Raw genomic sequence first — 20820 nt, 5'->3', positions numbered from 1 at the left:
ATAAAAACATGAGATTTGAAGAACATATAAAAATATGTTTAACTTTCTTAATAGGATAGGGGCTTGATTTTGAGGCAATGAGTCAGGGCTTCTTACACAGAGAAAGACCTGCTTTTATACCTTCTCACCCCACTTTACTCCGGGTACCTAACTTACATAACTTTCTTCTCTACCTACCTTCCCCCCTCCTCTGTAGTATCCTGGTTACTGTCTTTGCAGTAGTGGTCATTTACGTTCAAAAAGTGGCAAAAATAGATTTATATACGTATATTTTTCTGAACATCTTTGTACGTATTTCTGGTTGCCTAGGTGACATATTCAAGAGAATGCATCCTAATCTGCTATTACTAAAGCAAAGATAAGATGGAAACTATTTTTAGACCCTTCTATACCTTTCTTCTTCCTCACCAGACCATTTAATTGGTTTATTTTTCTCGGTTTCTATTGTTGAAAGGCCATGTATAACTTCCTTCCTCTAGTTCTAATTTGGGGACTTGGTTAACTTTTTTAAAATTCACATAGTAATTCAGTTCCTACTTCATTCAGAATGACTACATCTATAGTGATAGTCTGTTTGGTTAGTTAATAATAGTTGTTTTACTTACAGGTTGTCCAAGTGAAATGTAGGCAAAGGTTATTTTGTTATAAGAAAAAAAGAATGCTACTTATTAGCTGTGCAACCTCCGGGAGCTTGTATCTTAAGGTGACAATTGGGCAATAAATCATACCTGCTTCGTGGGGTTGTTGTGAAGGTTGAGAAGGTTAAGTGGGCAAACGCGTGTCAGAATGAGGTACAACGTCTTGCCTATAGAAGGCATGTTGCTGCTGTGGCTGTTCTTTAATATCAAAGGTACAAGTGCATCATGTTTCAGACTATAATTCCATACAAGATATGAAAACAACTGTACTTGAATTTACTAAAGAGATAAATTAGGGGATCATTATTTTATTTTGTTTTTAAAAGTTTTTAATTTTTTATTCAGTGAGAGGAGGGGAGGCAAATTGACAGACTCCCGCATGCAACCCAGCCGGGATCCACCTGGCAAGCCCACTAGGGCTATGCTCTGCCCTTCTAGGGCTTTGCTCTGTTGCTCAGCAACCAAGCTCCTCAGTGCCTGGGGCCAACTTGCTCAAATGAAGCCATGGCTGCAGGAGGGGGGGGGAGAGAGAGAGAGAGAGAGAGAAACGAGAGGGGGAGGGGTAGAGAAGCAGATGGGTGCTTGTCCTGTGTGCCCTGACCGGAATTGAACCCAGTACATCCACATGCCTGACCGATGCTCTACCACTGAGCCCACCGGCTGGGGCCGAGGACCATTATTTTCTTAAAAACATTTCTTTAAAAAATTTATAAACATTTCAGGGAATGTTTTTCAATAGTGAATACCCTTGGGTGTATGCATAGTAGTATTAAACTTAAAAATCTCTATTGACCCCCACACTTTTAGGAACATAATTATAGTGTTATCACCCATAATTCAAAGGCAGTCAGGGTTAATATATGGGATATTTTCTTTCACTATTTTTTTTTCTTGTATTTTTCTGAAGCTGGAAATGGGGAGGCAGTCAGACAGACTCCCGCATGCGCCCGACCTGGGATCCACCCAGCACGCCCACCAGGGGGCGATGCTCTGCCCATCTGGGGCATCGCTCTGTTGCGACCAAAGCCAGTCTAGTGCCTGAGGCAGAGGCCATGGAGCCATCCCCAGCGCCTGGGCCATCTTTGCTCCAATGGAGCCTTGGCTGCGGGAGGGGAAGAGAGAGACAGAGAGGAAGGAGAGGGGGAGGGGTGAAGAAGCAGATGGGCGCTTCTCCTGTGTGCCCTGGCCGGGAATCGAACCCAGGACTTCCGCACGCCAGGCCGACACTCTACCACTGAGCCAATCGGCCAGGGCCTCTTTCACTATTTTTATGAGAGGATTTTTGTAAAGTTTAATGTAAAGATATGTGTGGCACATATCTCTGTAGTGTTATGTAAGGGTAAGGGATTTTGTGCATTTATCCGACCATTGTATGCACTTGAAGGAGAAATATGTAACCTAATTTAGTATTAAGGTAGGGCCCAGAAAACTGCAGGTAAGAATCTGAGATGATAAACTTAGATTATATGGCAAGTTTGAGAGAGGAGATGGTCTTTTCTCTGCTGTTATTTAAAATTGTTTAATATCGGGTTGTCATGCTTCCAGCATTCCTTCAATTCTCACTCTTTTGCATTGTTGCCATATTTTGATAAATAGATTAATCATTTATAATTTCGATTTATCAGTTGATAAATAAGGCAGATTGCTGCATCATTGTCCTGGAACTTGTCTCGCTGCCCTTAAAGATAGAGGAAGGCGGAGGAAGCAGACGGACAGTTAGACGTTGGCGCGCCTGCACGTACATATAAGTTTCTTTAGACACGTGATCTAAAATTTCTACTAGGACATTTAAAGTAAGAGCTCTTTGATGGATTTTGCTCTGTGACTTGTTGGAAGGGAAGATTGAGAAATGGGAAGTCTGTGATGCTGAGTTCTCACCAACTAACTCTTTGGAAAAAATGATGGCCGTTTCCATGTGACACTGAGGAAAGCAGTGAGAATCACAAGTCATTTCTGGCCTCTGAAGTTTGCTGGGAAAGCAGCAGGAAGACCATGCCGTGTGTTTTTCTAATCCAGTTATTTAAAGAATATGTTCCCCAGATCTTGGGCATTGTTTCCTCCGTATATTCACCCCACCATTATCATGAAATAAAAACTGTACAATATAGAAAATTATAAAAAGTCACTTATAATTCAAATATTTAGAGGCAACCAGAGTCAATATTTGAGACATTTCATTATTTTTATAGAGATTTTTTTCTTACCTTCACAATCATGTTTATATATAATTTTTTTTTAATTTTTTTACAGAGACAGAGAGAGAGAGTCAGAGAGAGAGATAGATAGGGACAGACAAACAGGAACGCAGAGAGATGAGAAGCATCAATCATCAGTTTTTCGTTATGACACCTTAGTTGTTCATTGATTGCTTTCTCATATGTGCCTTGACCGCGGGCCTGCAGCAGACCGAGTAACCCCTTGCTCAAGCCAGCGACCTTGGGTCCAAGCTGGTGAGCTTTTTGCTCAAGCCAGATGAGCCCACACTCAAGCTGGCGACCTCGGTGTCTCAAACCTGGTTCCTTCTGCATCCCAGTCGGACGCTCTATCTACTGCGCTACCGCCTGGTCACGCTGTTTATATATAATTTTAAAATTATTTTTTCATATAACCATGTGCCCCAAACAGTGATATTTTGATACAAGAAGAAATATATTATATATTTAATCTTGTCTCCAGTCACTAGCATAGAGCTCCTAAAACCCTTGACATTTCTGAGTGATAGGGATAAGAAGAACATCTTTTGTTACTTGTAATAAACCCCTTTTAACTGTATCTGTATTTACGCTAATGAGGTGACATTTGGTGGAATTTGGTTGCCGGAGGAACCAGCTGTGTGATTTGAGGGTTGGAATGTTTAGGTACCCTCCCTGCCTCTTCCCTGCCCCAGACCTCCAAAGAGGGAGAGGAGCTGGAGATTGGAATCAATCACCAGCCGCCAGTGAGTCAATCAGTCACGTCTACATAGTGAAACCTCCATAAAAAATTTAAACAATGGTGTTTGGAGAGCTTCCAGGTGGCTGAATATATCAAGGTGCTGGGAGGTTGATGAATATGCTCAGAAAGACCATGGATGCTCCATGCCCTTTCCCTCATACCTTGCCCTATGTATCTCTTCCACTTGGCTGTTTCTGAGTTTTATCCTTTTAGACTAGAGTAGTACCCCTTATCCACTATTTTACTTTCCACTGTTTTCAGTTACCCATGGTTAACAGTGGTCCTAAAATATTAAATAGAAAATTCCAAAAATAAACAATTCATATACTTTAAATTGTGCCCCATTCTGAGTAGCATGATGAAATCTCCCGATTCCCACTCAGTCCCGCTGAGGACGCGGAGTCATCCATTTGTCCAGTGTCTGCATGCCGTATATGCGCCTTGCCCATCACTTAGTAACCGTTTCAATTATTAGACTGTCGTGGAATCCCAGTGCTCCTGTTCAAGCAATCTTTATTTTACTTAACTATGGCCCCAAGCCCAAGAGTCGTGATGCTGGCAATTTGGATATACCAAAGAGAAGCCATGGAGTACTTCCTTTAAGTGAATGGTGAAAGTTCCCCACTTAGTAAGGAATGGAAAAAAAAATTGTATGCTGAGGTTGCTAAGATCTATGGTAAGCACGAATCTTATTATATATCTGTGAAATTGTGAAGGAGGGGGAAAATAATTTTGTGTTAGCTTTGCTGTCACACCTCAAACTGCAAACGCCTCTCATCGTGTAGGCAGTGTGTAGGCAATCTCACATCGCACAGGAAGGGTGAGTACAGCACAGTAAGATGTTTTGAGGGACAGACCACGTTCGCAAAACTTTTATTATAGTATGTTATTATGATTGTTCTGTTTTACTATTAGTTATTGTTAATTTCTTACTTTGCCTTGTTTTTAAACTTTATAGTAGGTATGTATGTATAGAAAAAATATAGTATATATAGAGTTTGGTACTATCAGCCATGGATAATGAGTGGAAGGCCACTATAAACTGGTAATCTAGCAAGTAAACTGTTTTCCTGGGTTCTGTGAGCCGTTTTAATAAATTACTGAACCTGAAACTGGTGTTTGAAGTGGGAAGCAGTCTTGTGGGACTGAGCACTTAAACTGGGGTCTGCATTAGTCAAAATTGAGTTATAAGACATACCCACTTGGTGTCCAGAGAATTGTAGAATTGGACAGTGTGGACAAAAAGCTTTACATTAGTGTCAAAAGTGAAATACTGAAAGTAAAAGAAGTTTTCACTTTTATAAGAATTTTACTGTGTATTATATATTCTTTGTAGACAATGTTTATTGGGCATATGATAGCCCATTGATTGGAGTTTCTTCCTTTTACTTAGCTCTTCCATTATTGGTCATTTTGTCAAAATTTTAAATAACTTTTTGGCTATTATAATTTTTGTACAATAACTTTTACTCTAGATAAGATTATATCCCAGATATATTTCACGTTGTGCAATTGTGTTGTTTTCATCTTCTCTTCCCTTGTCTTGGATATCATCACCTTATGAGACTTTTACTAATTTGGTGTATGTGCTGCTAAAGCGAGCACCACTTTTACTAATTTGGTAACCGAAAATACTTCATTTTCATTTATATTTCTTTGTTTGCTAGTGAGGCTGAACATTTCTTTTTCATAGTGTATACTAGTTGCTTTTCTTCTTTTCCTAACTTTCTGTTATAGATTCTTTGCCCTTAGCCGTTTTTCTCATCAGTTGAAATAAAAAATTTTCATTTTGTTTTTCTGAATTACACTTCAGGCTAAATGTACAGAAAGGAAAACCTTTTCTGGTCCGCCTCTACTGCCGTGTCTGCCAGGTAGCCAGTATGAAAGGCCCAGATGAGTCTCCTCATCCTCCTTCTTGTTTGTGCATACAAATATACATCTTTTTAAAGATACAAAGGAGGTTCATTTTAAATTTCAAGCTTGCTTTGTTTTTTTTTAAAATTTTTTATTTATTCATTTTAGAGAGGAGAGGGAGAGACAGAGAGAGAAGGGGGGAGGAGCTGGAAGCATCAACTCCCATATGTGCCTTGAGCAGGCAAGCCCAGGGTTTCGAACCAGCAACCTCAGCATTTCCAGGTTGACGCTTTATCCATTGCGCCACCACAGGTCTTGCTTTGTTTTTCACTTAAAATATAAATCATGGAGTCCTGGCTGATTGGCTCAGAGGCTGAGTGTCGACCCAGTGTGTAGAAGTCCCCAGGTTTGATTCCTGGTCAGGGCACACAGGAGAAGTAGCCATCTGCTTCTCTTCCCCTCCCCTTTCTCTCTCTCTCTTCTCCTCCTGCAGCCATGGCTTGATTAACTTGAGCATGTTGACCCTGGGTGCTGAGGATGGCTCTGTGGAGCCTCTGCCTCAGGTGCTAAATATAGCTCAATTGTGCACAGAGCCCCAGATGGGCAGAACATCAGCCCCAGACGAGGATTGCTAGGTGGATCCCAGTTGGGGAGCATGTAGGAGTCTGTCTTGCTATCTCCCCTTCTCTCACTTACATTTAAATATATATATATATTTATTTATTTATTTATTTATAAATTTATATATATAATATAAATTACATATATAGAGAGAAAAAGAGAAAGAGAGAGAGAGAGATCATGGGCATAAGGTCTTTAATAACAAAATATCTTTGGTCACATTTGTTATAGTTATTTCCCCATTGACATAAGTTTAGATTGTTAAGTGGGCAAATGTTCCACTATAATTTCTTCCACTGACAGGACAGTCTGCTCTCTTCTTTCACAGGATTTGATAAATACTGAGCTCTGTTTTCTACTGGCTTTGAAAAAAATTCTGAACTTAAAAAACCATATTATTATTTAATCCAACTATATTTTGGTGTGGAGTAAAGAGGAAATGAGTATCTAAACTGATTTTTTTTTCTTCTCTAACTAATCAATTGTCTCATCACCCTTTATTGAATGGTACTTAAAAAATATATATTCCATAGGCAAGTAACTTATCTGATTTATGCATTTCTCCCCAACTATAAAAAAGTGGTGTTACGATAAGAAAGGTTTTTTTTCTAAGAAAGAAAGATTGCATATTTACCTGCAATTAAGTTACAGCAAGAAATCTCCTACTGATTCCCTTTTATAGTGATAAATTTATCTTGAAATGTCAGATTTGGCTGGCTAGTTTGCTCACCATGTTGGGAATCTCAGAAAGGTCATAATGATAAGTAAGCTTTTTGATGATGATGAGAGCTTTTTCATTATTATTATTATTTTTATTTTTATTATTATTTATTATTATTTTTTCAACAAACATTTATTATGTCTGCTCTGTCTGAGGCACCATGCCAGATGCCGTGGGCAAGATAAGGTGAATAAAACATTTTTTTCTTTCTTTGATTGCCTTATGCTTATTCCCTTAACTTTGTTTTAGTGGCTTTTATTAAGTTGAGCCCTTCAGTAAAGGTTATCAACATTTTGTGTTGCACTCACGCCACTGTTTTGAAGCTTGAGGAGAGGGGATAATGTTTTCCATTGAGCAAGTCCTATGAGTAGAGTGCATTGGATGCTGCATCCTATTCAAAGCACTCCTGTGAGGTGCTGAAAATACCTGAAGACTCGACTGATGTATATTTTATAAGCCAACATGAGCTTGGAGATCTATAGTATCAATGTCTCCTGTTTCTAAATACACTTTTTGGCTTCGGCTTCTTTTCCTTGGGGCATTTAAGTTACTCATTTGGTCAACCAGGATCTAAAAATAAACTTAGAAACTTGGAGGGTTGTTTTTTCTTGGCTGATTAGTGTGTGTTTTGTTTTGCTGTGTAACTATTTACTTTTGCATTATGTATAGCTCTTAGCAACCAGCAGTGGAAATGAAAGCTAAGAGCACAGGCAATCTCCAGCTGAGCTGGGGGAACCGGCCAGCTGAAGCCTCAGAGAATTCTTCCCTCCCCCGTCCTGTACTCCGTGACCCTGGGGTCCGCCCTGCTGGCCTCAAGTTCCTGATTTTTGCCTTCTGCTGGTGGCCACGTCAGGACTAGAAGGAAGGACAGGAAGAACCCTTCCTACTCCTATCCTTACCCCTCTTGGTTCCCTTAATTGGACAGCATGGGTGGGGTGAGGGGAAGGAGGGCAGGCTTTGGCCACCACTGATGTTTTGGCACTGGTGACAGTCCTGTCGGGTCAGAAGCACCAAGATGCTATGTCTTATTTGGAACTCTGAATTCATTTCCATAAAGGAAGGTCACAAGTTGTATCTGGATTGTGCCGGACCCACAGGACAAACTTCGTGATTTCTCAAGAACTGGGTTTAGAATGGCTCTTTTAGGGTGACACAGTCAGTGCTTAGAACACTGTTCAGGGAGAATACGTTCTAGATTCTTAATATTCCAGGTTAGGAAGAACTTAAAATGTGATTAGCATGTACGTCAAGGGACTGACTAGAGTGAAAAAGTGGCTGAATCCACTTATGGTTATCTGGTCTTGCTTGAAACACTGGAGTGCATGCGTCCGATTGTCCAGCTTCGTTCCCCCAGCCCCTGCTCTAGATGTCAGAATACATCAGTTCCCGGGTTTTTAGAGTAGCAGCTGTACTAAAAAAACCTCACGTCCTGATTCTCCCAAAAAAAAAAAAAAAAAAAGGGAGAGAGAAAGACCTTCGGAATATAGATTTAATTCTTTAATTACGGCCTTTTAGTAAAAATGCAAAAGCAGATTCACTAGGATCTTTGTGAAAGGCCCTTATTTCTTTCCTTCAGAAACCAAACTTCTGTTCCTTTCTCAGGACTCCTGTATGCTTCTTCTCACTACATTTTGCAGAACACATATGAAGTATAGATCTGTGAATATTTTTTAATGTGGAAATAGAATATTTTTAAATAAAAAAGATCTTTGAAAGGTGGTTTATATCATCTTTAGCCAAAACAGGTTTTTTTTTTTCTTTTAAAGGCTGGAAAGCATAGATTAGTAGTTCAGAATAAATTATACTTATTAGAAAATGGACAAAGTCTGTACAGTTGAGTGTGTAATTTTCACAGAAGGGACAAATAATTAAAGGATAAAACCGCCAACCTCTAGGTGAATTTTTTTCCCAACCTCAGAAGGGATAGACCTGTTCAGAATGGGAAGTACTGTAATTACAGGACTGTGGTTTAAGTAATGAGAGAAGCCTTCTGGATTTGGCTTAGCCGTTTCCTTCATGCTGAAAGCCAGGACAGTCTACAGACACTCTCCCGCTTTATAGCAGCAGTATCTTCTGCAGGGCACATGCCCTGCACACACACTGCACCTGCTGTATGAGAACAAGAAACTGCAGAAATACAAGAGCTGTAGAAGCCACTGAAGAGCGGCTAAGCTACAAGTGGTTGGAGACAAAGAGAGAAGCCTTGGAATTCGGCATATCAGCCCCACTATATGGAATTAACTAGTCTTGATGGGTCAGTGAGAGACCCAAGAAAAACAGGGCCAAGACCCAAGAAATACAGAATGAGGACGGGAACAGCATGTCTCTTTCCTGTGCCACCAGATCAGCACTTCTGTGTACCACTCATGGCTTGAGTTTTCCCATTAAAAAGGATTTTACATTGTACTGATATCTACACATTGAGAATTTCATATATACCTTGTATATATGTATATATCCACACATTGAGAATTTCATATATATATATATATATATATGTTAGTAATTTAATAAATTGTTACTTTTTTACTTTTTTAGTTTGGGCTGTCTCAGTGGTCAAGTACTAGGACATCACTCAAACTAATCCTAGTACATGAGCTCGTTGTAACAATGATCTATTATCATTGAACTGTTCTGAGTATATTATCTCATGGGCTCTTCTCCTCTGTCCTGGGAGGGAGACTTATTCTCCCCATTCTACAGAGGAGAAGTGGCTTAGAGAATGTTGTCTATGGTGTGTGGGTAGTCAGCAGGAGTCAGGACTCGCCTGCAGGTAGGCCCGGGAACCATGCCCTTTATCCACTGTACTGCTTTGTTTCTTGAGAGGATTTAGCAAAATCAGTTTTTCCCCCTTTAAAGGCTGGAAATAAAGCACAGCTAGGTCTAGTGGTGGCCAAAACAAAGATTTCAAAAATTGGGAATGGAATCACTATCTTTCTCAGAGGTCATGTGGTCTCTGCTCCATTGGCCTCTCTCTTTTTCTCTCCGATCTTATTCTGTTACTTCACTTTACACATGGTCAACCCATATGGCTGTTGTCTGAGACCTCAGTATTTCCTGGTTCAAACTCCCATTAATCCAGCCCATCGAGCCAGGCACGCAGCCTTTGAGTTGGCTGCTCAACCCAGGTCTATTGGTGTCTCTTTGTGCACAGACCTCTCCAACACCATTTTCCCAAGCAGGGGGTTGTGAATAAGGCAGAGCATGCTGGAACGGTAAGTTCTTCACAGCAGCAATTTAACATCTTTTGTCCAAGTTCATTTTATACTTTAATACTTTTAAACTTAAAAACTAACACTTTTTCTATCATTATGAAATCTCAGAAGAATCTGTAAGACTCTTGAGGTTGCAAATGATAGAAACCTAATTCAAATGGGCTTAGAAAAAAATCTAACCAGTTAGTTCCTGTAACTATAAAGTCTTGATTGGATCCAGGTCTCAAACAGTATCATTAAAATCTGTCCCTTGCCATCTCTTGGCTCTGCATTCTTCCGGTTGGTTTCATCCTCAGGCAGGCCCTCCCTTCATGATATCAAACCCCACTGGAAGCTCCAGGCTTCTTTGCTAGGTGAGCTACCTTAATGGAGAACTTCTCTTTCCCTGTAGCTCCATCAAAATTTCCATGTTGGAATCTCATTACCCTGGTTTGGTTACACACCAATCTCTCAACCAAATGTGCTGACCATCCAGGCTAATTGATCAGGTTGGGGTCACTGCCAACCCCCTCATTTAAAACACATGTACTGGGTAGGGAGGAGTATGGTCTCCATTGACAACTGGGATGCTAGTATCCAAAGAAATGGGAACAGATGCTGTCCTGGCAAAAATAGCCCATGTGTACCATGGAACATTTTCAGAACATATGGGCATATTATAAATAAATGGACATCTATAATCAAGGTTTTAAAGCTCAGGGCAATTAGTCTGGGTCCCTGACTTTATCTTATATGTATATGACAAATTCAAAGATCTAAGTCACAGGGATCCCCAAACTTTTTACACAGAAGGCCAGTTCACTGTCCCTCGGACTGTTGGAGGGCTGCCACATACAGTGCTCCTCTCACTGACCACCAATGAAAGAGGTGCCCCTTCCGGAAATGCAGGGGGGGGGCCGGATAAATGGCCTCAGGGGGCTGCAAAACCAAACAAAGTTGTTATTAAAAATTGCATCTTTTTAAGAAAGCCAATTACAGGATGGTTTTGTCTTCAATTTTTTTTTTTTTTTTTTTTTTGTATTTTTCTGAAGCTGGAAACGAGGAGAGACAGTCAGACAGACTCCCCTGCATGCGCCCAAACGGGACCCACCTGGCACGCCCACCAGGGGCGATGCTCTGCCCACCAGGGGGCGATGCTCTGCCCCTCCAGGGCGTCGCTCTGCCGTGACCAGAGCCACTCTAGCGCCTGGGGCAGAGGCCAAGGAGCCATCCCCAGCGCCCGGGCCACCTTTGCTCCAATGGAGCCTTGGCTGAGGGAGGGGAAGAGAGAGACAGAGAGGAAGGAGGGGGGGGTGGAGAAGCAAATGGGCGCTTCTCCTATGTGCCCTGGCCGGGAATTGATCCCGGGTCCCCTGCACGCCAGGCCAATGCTCTACCACTGAGCCAACCGGCCAGGGCCTTGTCTTCAATTTTTGATCAAGTGTGAGGATAAGACTCGAAGGGCTCTCATTAGGTGCTCTCTATTTAAAGTCTAAAATGTTTTGGCATTGAAATGACTTTGGTAAATTATATAAAGGTTTTGTGTAAGCTTTTAGCAGTGCCTAGGATTTAATACCTAGTTTATCTAGGTAATGATTAAATTATCCTATTTATATATCAATGATCTTAATACACTAGAAAGTAATTGTTTGATTTTTAACTATCTCATAAATCAGCAATTTCAAGGCCAGGGGAGGTTAAACAAGCTTTCAGGTATAGGCTGAATCGATGCAACCTCAAACCGTGTGTATGTGTGTGTGTGTGTGTGTGTGTGTGTGTGTGTGTGTGCCTTTGTGCTAATGGATGCCACATTTCTTTGCTGACTGCCCCTATTGCAATGGTACCAGATATCTTTTGCAACAACTTATTTTTCTATCAGAGTTTTGAAGACACTTTGCCTCAATTTCTTTCACTTATTTACAATTTTGTATCTATGGGATTAAAAAAGCCCCCCCTCATAGGCCAAAATATGTTTCTGCTCTCTTGTTTTTCACTTAATGTGCAGCTGTTATTTGGTTTCATGCTGGTTTGAGGTTCTCAATCGCAAGCAACAGTGAACAAATACTCTGGCTAGTTCAACTACAAAGGGAGGTTTTAAAAGGATATTAAGGGGTTTACAGAATTTCTGGGAGGATCAGAGTCAGACTTGGGGGCCATGCAGCCGAGAACACTACACAAATTACAGCGCTGGTGGCTCTGGTGGGACAGGTCCCTCTGCTCACACCAGTGAGGGGGTCCTTTCTGGCGGGATCCCCTCACTGTTGCCTCCACAAACCGAGGGTCTCTGCTGTGCCCCTCCCACCCCCACCACAGTGAGTTCTACACGGTCCCTCTTTCTTGACCTTATTCTCTAAAATTTTTTTTCCATGGATGCTGCTGATTGGTAGAGCCCACGTCACATGCCTACACTCGAGCTGTAAGGTAGGCAGGCTGGGGAGGCAAATTCCTGACCTCCATCATGGGAAGGAGCAACGCATTGGTAGGGAGTTTCTGAAACAAAAGAGGAATATTAAAAAGAAATACCGTTTGACCACAAGATAGGACAAATGACTACACATGTCCAAGAAAGAGATCTTGTCTTACCTCTGGGTACCTTGTTATTTTAAAACAGTGGCTACCTTAGCAATAGGGCTGTTCCTTACTGAGAGTAATCTGAATGACCCCATGAAGGACCCCATGCCTGATGCCATGGGGGAGATTTATTTCTTTTCACTAACAGATATATAGTTACTTCTCACCACCCACCTCTTAACTGCTCTTGGTTGCTTCCTCAGTCTCAGCTTCCTCCTTTCCCAGCATCGAAGCAAGGGACTCATCTAGAAAGGAAAAGTTGGGCGTCTTATGTTCAGAGATAGTAACCCACTCGCCTAAACTTACACAGCCTTGTCAGTAACTAAAACCGAAGTCTGTCCCCAGAGCCAACTCCCCTAACTGCTTCACAGCACTGCCTTGGGAGCCAGGCATCTGATGTGAGGATTTTCCTCGTCAGGGTTGTGTGATAGGAGCCAGCTGGACCTCTGCCAAACCCTGACCCTGTCCCTCTGTCCCCTTCAAGGATGGATGAGCCCCTGATACAACTGGGAAATGAGTATTATTAGTTTTCAATGAAATCCTTAAAGACATTCACTGGGACTTTCAGTACCATGGCTTGCTTTATAGGATAATTCATTACTAGATGATGCCATGGACTGGATTGTGTCCCTATGCCCCAATTCATACAGTGAAGCCCTAACCCCCAATGTGCCTGTATTTGGAAATGGGGACTTTAAGAAGGTAATCAAGGTTAACTGAGGTCATAAATAAGGATGGCTTCCTAATCTGATAGGACTGTTGTCATTTTAAGAAAAGGAAGAGACACCAGAGAGATCTCGGTGCATGCACAGAGAATACGCCATCTGAGGGCACAGCAAAAGGTGACTTCTTGCAAGCCAGAATCAGTGCCTCATCAGAAACCTACTCTGTTGGATTCCGATCCTGGACTTCCAAACTCCAGAACTGTGAGGAACTACATACAGCACCTGTTGTTTAAGCTATCCACCCTGTGGTATTGTTATGGCCATCTGAGCAGACTCACAGGGATAGATTATAGATTTGCCTTAAATCCTGAATAGGGAGGTAGCGATGGTAGTTATACATGCAGCAACAGCTAGAATAGCAATGAGGCCTGAAAGAAGACATGAACACATGTGGTCATGGGGTCATTAAATGCTTCATCAGAGGTGGTATCACGTGAAATGGGCATCTGGGGAGTTGGAGTGCTTTGTAGGCAGGGTAGCTTAATGGTTAAGAGCCTGGGTTTTTGAGGTCTGACTTTCTTAATTTGAACCCCAGTGGTGGCTTGCTAGTTGTGTGACTATGAACAAGTTTACTCTTTTGAGCTTATGTATATATATTTTTTGTATTTTTCTGAAGCTGGAAACGGGGAGAGACAGTCAGACAGACTCTCGCATGCGCCCGACTGGGATCCACCCAGCACGCCCACCAGGGGCGACGCTGAGCTTATATTTTTTAAAGGAAGAATAATGACAGTATCTATCTCACAATATTGTGGAGATTAAATGAAATAATGCATGTGCAACTATTAGAGTTAAGCTTAGCCCATAGAAAGCATTCCATAAATTACTAATATTACTTAGTTATTATTATTTTAACTGGCAGAGAATGGGGTAGGGCGGATTTGAGGAGAAGAGAAGTGGTCTTCTTGTAGGCTGAAGACACATGTGAACAACAGAGGAAAGACTGGTCTGCATTTTGTGGGCAGTTGTGTTGTTGTCCAGAGCCCAGTTCACCAAGGCTCCATTTCTCTGAGTTTGCATTTTTTAAGGGGTCTCCTCTTGCAGGAGGTTTCCCAAAATAGGTTTCACAGCAAACTAGAAGCATATCCTGGCCCACCTACAAATATGTTTTTCATTGTACACGAGTACATTGGCCTTCTGGTTTATCAGTCAGTGTCTTGAGCATTTGGTTGGCGTGAGTCAGTCCCCCAGAGTCTCATCACCCCTGCTGGAACTGATCAAATCCAGTTCCTGAAGGTGCAGAGCTGAAGCCCAGGCCTTGGACCTGTGGCGAGCCCTCGGAGGTGTAGGCATTGTGAAGCCCAGCTGGAAATGGAGACCACGCCCACTTCTTTCTCTCTTCTCCCTTACTCTTGCCTTTAAACTTTCATAATGTGACCAACTGAGCTGCAAACATCTGGTGGGTTTGGGCAGAATTGCACACTGAAGGATGATGACCCTTAAATACTTCTTAAATGAATGAAGAGTGCTCGCTGCTGGTGATGCAATGGGCAGTAAACTGGGTCAGGAGGAATCATACCCCAGAAATAGGGGTCTGGTCCCTTCTCCCACTTATTATGTGCCTTTGGACAAGTCCCTTCACTTGGCCTCAGATGCCTTATCTGTGCAATGAAGATAAAATCTTTACTTACCGGAGTCAGACGATGGCTGAATGCCCTCTTGGCATTGTCTCTCTGACCCTAACATGCACGCTCCAATGAGATGACTCCCAACAAAGGTTGAGGATGTTATGGCAAAAAAATGTTTCTATCAAGTGGACTCCAAGGGGAGCTACGAGGTGGATTTTGCCCTCTCTTGCCCTCCAATTGTTTCATGTTTGTTTTCCTTGTTGCCCCATTTGAACATAAGCTAAGCTGTTTGGGTGGAGTATAATGGTGGGGAAAGTGGATGGGCACAATTCTTATGTATTACCCACTGTGCCTGTCACAATACCAAACATATAAAAGGTGCTTAATAAACACTTGTTAAGTTGGATTGACTATTTGCCTAGAAATCAATTAATTCAAATTGTATTCTTATACTAAAGACATAGTTTGCTCCATCTATATAATGATAATAATAATAGCACAAACAAATTAAAATTGGTTATTTTGAAGATCAGAGGAGGTGTTTTAAGGGCTATTAGTGTGTTCTAGGGTTGCACTTATCTAAGAAGGACTCATGTTAGTTTATTCTGTGATGTTTTGTTATTTTGAAATTATATATTATTAAAAATTATATGTATAATAAATTACATATTTAGAAAATTAAAACATTGATTTTATTTTAATATTCAGGCTCTCTTAGCCCCATTTTTAGGAGTTGGGGATGTTAATGCTGTTAAGTTGTCCTTCATGTGATTTGGATAAATGTTGCTCACATCTTTAGTTCACCCTTTCTTCAATGGAGCATTCATTTCTTGTCCGAGTCTAATGTGGGAATCTGTTAAACTGGCCAATGAATGGATAGCTTATTCTTAGATGTGCATGAATTCTAAAAGTTCTCATTTTAGATACACAGAGCCAAACTGAACACATATACAAACCACCCCATTTCCACTTGCTTGTTGCTTCCTAGCATGAGGTTATGTTTTTGATATACTCAATGTGTATACGTTCTTCGTGAATGTGTAGCCTGGCCACACAGGCCAGAAATAATTCCCCTGCACAAGCTGATGTGCTCAGTCCCTGGCTTGGTCCCAGATCCTGCAGCCTTTGCACAGAGAGAAGGCAGTTATTTTATAGTCTAAATGAAAAGGTGTAGGCTAAAGGCCTCAGACATGCTCTATTTGACCTATAGTGTTTTTCAAACTTTAAATATTTGATGTCAACTTGAAAATAGACGACATCTCACAAAACTGTGGATTTCAGGTTTCTCCTGAAAAAACATAAATCATAGTATCGAGGAGCTGTGTCCAGCTGCCACACAGCAGCAATGTCTGTCCTTTTCAGGGTGGACACATGCACACACCCGCATTGGAGTCTCTGTCCTTCCTCCTGTCACACCACCTGCTTCACTCACCCACACACTCGCTGCCCTTATAAGCATTCACATTTATCTTTTCTCTTCTTTTTTTGGCGGTAAAATATACAAAACATACACTTTACCATTTTAGCCATTTTAGCCAATTGAAACTGTACTCATTAAACAACTTCTCCTTCCCACTTCCCCCCGACCCTGGCAATCTCCATTATACTTTCTGTCTCTGTGAACTGGACTATCGTTGGTACCTTGAAGACTATACTTTCAGGGATCATTTCTATAGTTCGTTGGTACCTTGTGTAAATGGAGTCATACAATATTTGTCCTTTTATGACTGGCTTATTTCACTTAGCATAATATCTTCAAGGGTCATCCATACTGTAGCATGTGTCTTAATTTTTTTTTTTCTTTTAAGACTGAATCATAGCCCACTGTATTTTGTTTATGCACTCATTTGTCAGTAGACAAGGGGGTTGCTTCTATCTTTTGGCTCTTGCAAACAATGCTGCTGTGAACCCGGGTGTACAAATATATGTCTGAGTGCCTTGAGAAGCACTTTGTTTTCTGCAAGTTTCTTTACAGTTTCCTAGCTATGCTCTTGTGAGGAGGCTTTGCTTTCTTCCCCTGGTCTCCCAAAGGCAAAGCACTCCAGGACTGGCCTTCAGCTTAATGAACTTCTTTGGGAAGCATCGAAAAACCTTCTTCAAGACAGCTCATGAAAATGACTTAGAGTCTTTAAAATTGTAAAAACTAAGTTACCATGGGATTTTCAGAACTCAATATAACATTAATAAAAAATCCGGACTCACAGCTCTTACAACTCTCTGCGGATGCCTTCTCTCTCAGTGCAGTGCCTTTCCGCCTCGTCCTCGTCGTGGCCCCTGCTAGTCTGCAAATCCTGGGGGCTGTCCTGACGCTGCTTGGCTGGGGGAATGCCCTGGTGTCCTGTGCCCTGCCCCTGTGGAAGGTGACCATCTTTATTGGCAACAGCTCTGTGGTGGCCCAGGTGATATGGGAGGGGCTGTGGATGTCCTGCACGGCACGGAGCACGGGCCAGATGCACTGCAGGGTGTATGACTCAGTGCTGGAGCTGCCCCAGAACCAGCAGGTGCCCGGGCCCTCTGTGTCATCACCCTCCTCATCGCTCGGGTGGGTCTGGTGCTCTACCGTGGTGGGGGCAAGGGCACCACCCATGTGGAGGACAAGGACTCACCTCTGGGATCATCCTTGTCATCTCAGGAGTCCTGACTCTGGTCCCCATCTGTTGGAGGGCCCACACCATCATCGGGACTTCTACAACCCCCTGGTGGCAAAGGCCCAAGAGTGAGAGCTGGTTGGCTTCTAGCCTTTGTTGCTGGGTGGAGTCCACTGTGCTGCACCTGCCCCTCTGGTGTGTGTGTGGGGGGGTCCCTGGCTCCACCCATTACCTGGCCTGATACTCAGCATCCACCCTATGTGCCAACTCTCAGGGGGCCCTTTGAACTCTTCCCCAAGAATTACATCTGATGTAGGTAAGAGAATGGGGCTCTCTTGACAATGGAGCCTACCCTCTGAGCTGGAATCATCAAGATGCATGACAGCTCTGGGCTGCTTTTATCTTGTTTTTGCTTTTTATTGGAGGGAGGGTTAAACCATTTCATAAACACCAAACCAAGAAGAAACTCCATCTTTCACCTGGCCTTTGCTGCTGGTGTTTCTTACCTTAGATGATGAAACCAAGGGAGTGAGACTTCAGAGTTTCTGGATCTTTCTCCACCTTGGATGTTCCCATCTTGGAGGCCAGCCTGGAGCTGTGGCCCCTGGATGAAGGCTGCTTGCTGGCCAGGTGCTTTGTGATACCAAGATGCTTTGATGGTCTGTCCCCAAGAGTGCTTGCTGCTGTTGGGGCAGGGCCTCCCTGGGCTTGCAGGGACAAGCCCCTCCTTGCTAGTCAGGCCTCCAGAATCACAGGACTCTTGAGCCTCAAGTAGCCTTGAGAGGAGCAGATTGTAAGTTACCAAAAACCTCCTACTTCTAAAGATTAGGACCTCTGGCTGTCTGTTTTCAGCCCAGATCTGCTTCGGAGCCATGCTGTGGGCCCCGGCTCCTCCCCTCCAAGCCCGTCCCCTCCCCTCCCCTCCAAACCCTAAACCCCTCCTCTCCCTCCAAGCCCCGCCCTCCCCCAAGCCCCAAATACTTCTGCCATGCCCCACCCACACTCACCAGTTTTCAGTAAATAAACTGTGTTATGTGTTTTTAAACAAACAAGCAAAAATATCTGGAAGTAACAATTTGTGATTAATTCGATCTTGAATTTAGTTATAAAAAGCTCTTATTTGAGAAAGAAATCTTCAATGTATTTGGTTTTGTTGATCTGAATAGAGCTTGTTGGTCTTGCTTTGGTTTGCTGTGTATGCTAATGAGATCTTTTTCTGGTAGGTGTTGATAATGGGGAATATTAGAATAATTTAGGCTTTTATTTCTGAATTTTTAGGTTGCATTAAATTAGGAAAAATGTGATTTAAAAAAAATACTGAGTGATAAGTGAAAAAGTCAAAATAAGTTCTTGCTCTTCTATTTTACTGGTTGTTCTTTCTGATTTTTTGTTATTGTTGTTGCTGTTAATAACAATATCAAGCTAAATGGCCTTAACTGACATAGCCATATGGTTATTCCATTTTATTATCATGTGAACAAAATTTTGATGTCTACTTGAAATTTTGATTACTTGTGTAGACACAGCAATAAATAAATGCATTGCTGGTATTTATTTAGCATTTTAGACTAATACAATATGGACATAACTTTTTGAAATCAAGAGTTCAACTAACTGCAGAGAACATGAAACTCTAAGAAAACAATTTGTTTTCAAGTACTTACAGAAATTGCTCCAGTTTTAGTGTTTTCTTAAAAGCTTTATGATTGCATTTCTTTCAAGGTGTTTTCAATGTAGACTTTTAAACAAATGCAGCAAAGCCTTCATCTGAATTACTGAATTCCTGCTGTCGTTATTTTTTTTATTATTTTCAATATGCTTACAGTTTTAAGAGAACATGGCAATACTAATGTGTATGGACACATTTTTTTTATTTAAAAGAATGGCTTAATCATCAGCTCATATTTCTGTATTTGAATATAGACCTGCTGTCAAGGGGAAAGAAGAGAGAATGAGATGGGATGAAACTTTATTATGCCATAATTTCAAAATTGGAAATAATAATTTATGTACTGGTCAGAGCTGCAGACTCTGTTTTTTCCCGTTATTAGACAGATGCTTTTGGGCCAGGGAGCAGGCGGACTAATTTTCAATTGTAAAAATGATAGGATAAGTTGATGGGCATCCAGAATAAGGAGGTACGTTACAAAGAGGTTATTTATTATTGCCAGGGAGTGGGTGCTAACTAATATACTACATCCAGCCTCATGCAGGCATCCAGAGCTACTGAACTTGACTTTCATGACCCACTTGACTTCCAATAAGATAACATCTGAGGCCCTGGCTGGTTGGCTCAGTGGTAGAGCGTCGGCCTGGCGTGCAGAAGTCCCGGGTTTGATTCCCAGCCAGAGCACACAGGAGAGGCGCCCATCTGCTTCTCCACCCCTCCCTCTCTCTTTCCTCTCTGTTTCTCTCTTCCCCTCCGGCAGCTGAGGTTCCATTGGAGCAAAAGATGACCCGGGCGCTGGGGATGGCTCCTTGGCCTCTGCCCCAGGCGCTGGAATGGCTCTGGTTGCCACAGAGCAACGCCCGGATGGGCAGAGCATCGCCCCCTGGTGGGCATGCCGGGTGGATCCCGGTCAGGCGCATGCGGGAGTCTGTCTGACTGCCTCCCCATTTCCAGCTTCAGAAAAATACAAAAAAAAGAAAAAAAAAAAAAAGATAACATCTGTGTGTCAATCTTATCATGAATAAAGGATCAAGAATAAACATCTTGTGATGAGAGCCACAGAGAGCACAAACACAGCAGTAAGAAGTAATAAAATTATCTTGCACTTAAGCACCCTTGAGGTTGGAACTTTGTGTCTAAGCCCCTGGTTGTGACTAAGACTACTGGATCACAAGCTTATTGTGCAGATGAATGAATGAAAAAATAGATGGAAACTACTCAGACAATCAAGTGTGGTGTGACTGTTAGATGCATTGGATGAACCTTTTTTTTTTTTTTTAACCATTCTCCATTTTCTTACTCCTGCTCTACTTCCTTTTTGGTCCCTAACTCTCAGTCTTACCATTTGTAATATTTCAGACTATGAGGCTTAGGTAAGCTATGACTTTGGTAATCTAAAGCTATAGCTTAGTGATCTGAGAATTGTCAGTCGTTTTAGATCCCTGCACATCCGTGACTTCCTTCAGTGCCCATGTTTCCAGGGCTGTAATTGTATTTCTCAGAAGTCACTACAGAAGTAATCTTTATGTGTGGTCTGCCTTTTCCCTAAAATCACCCTGGAGAAAGGGTAGCCTTGGATGTGTAAATAATTTATTTCCATAGAAATAGCAAATATTTGCCAAGTACCCACTCTTTTAGGCTCTAGATATTTGGGGGTGCAATAAATAGGCATGTTTTCTACTCTCAAGAAAATAGAATTAAAGAATTAAATTAGAGCCAGTTGCTATTCAGTAGGTT

General features: G+C 41.9%; 1 protein-coding gene and 1 pseudogene across 3 annotated transcripts in view; both read left to right on the top strand.

The window, feature by feature from the left end:
* The window catches only part of NCALD (neurocalcin delta), a 453474-nt gene that overhangs the window by 9482 nt on the left and 423172 nt on the right, over positions 1-20820 (top strand). The gene's annotated exons all lie outside the window — the stretch shown is intronic.
* LOC136398568 (claudin-6-like) lies at positions 16980-17725 on the top strand (annotated as a pseudogene).

Source organism: Saccopteryx leptura, chromosome 3, assembly GCF_036850995.1.
Source record: "Saccopteryx leptura isolate mSacLep1 chromosome 3, mSacLep1_pri_phased_curated, whole genome shotgun sequence".
In the NCBI taxonomy this organism is placed as follows: domain Eukaryota; kingdom Metazoa; phylum Chordata; class Mammalia; order Chiroptera; family Emballonuridae; genus Saccopteryx; species Saccopteryx leptura.
The sequence above is the reverse complement of the archived record's forward strand: the minus strand, read 5'-3'. Positions and strand labels throughout refer to the sequence as shown.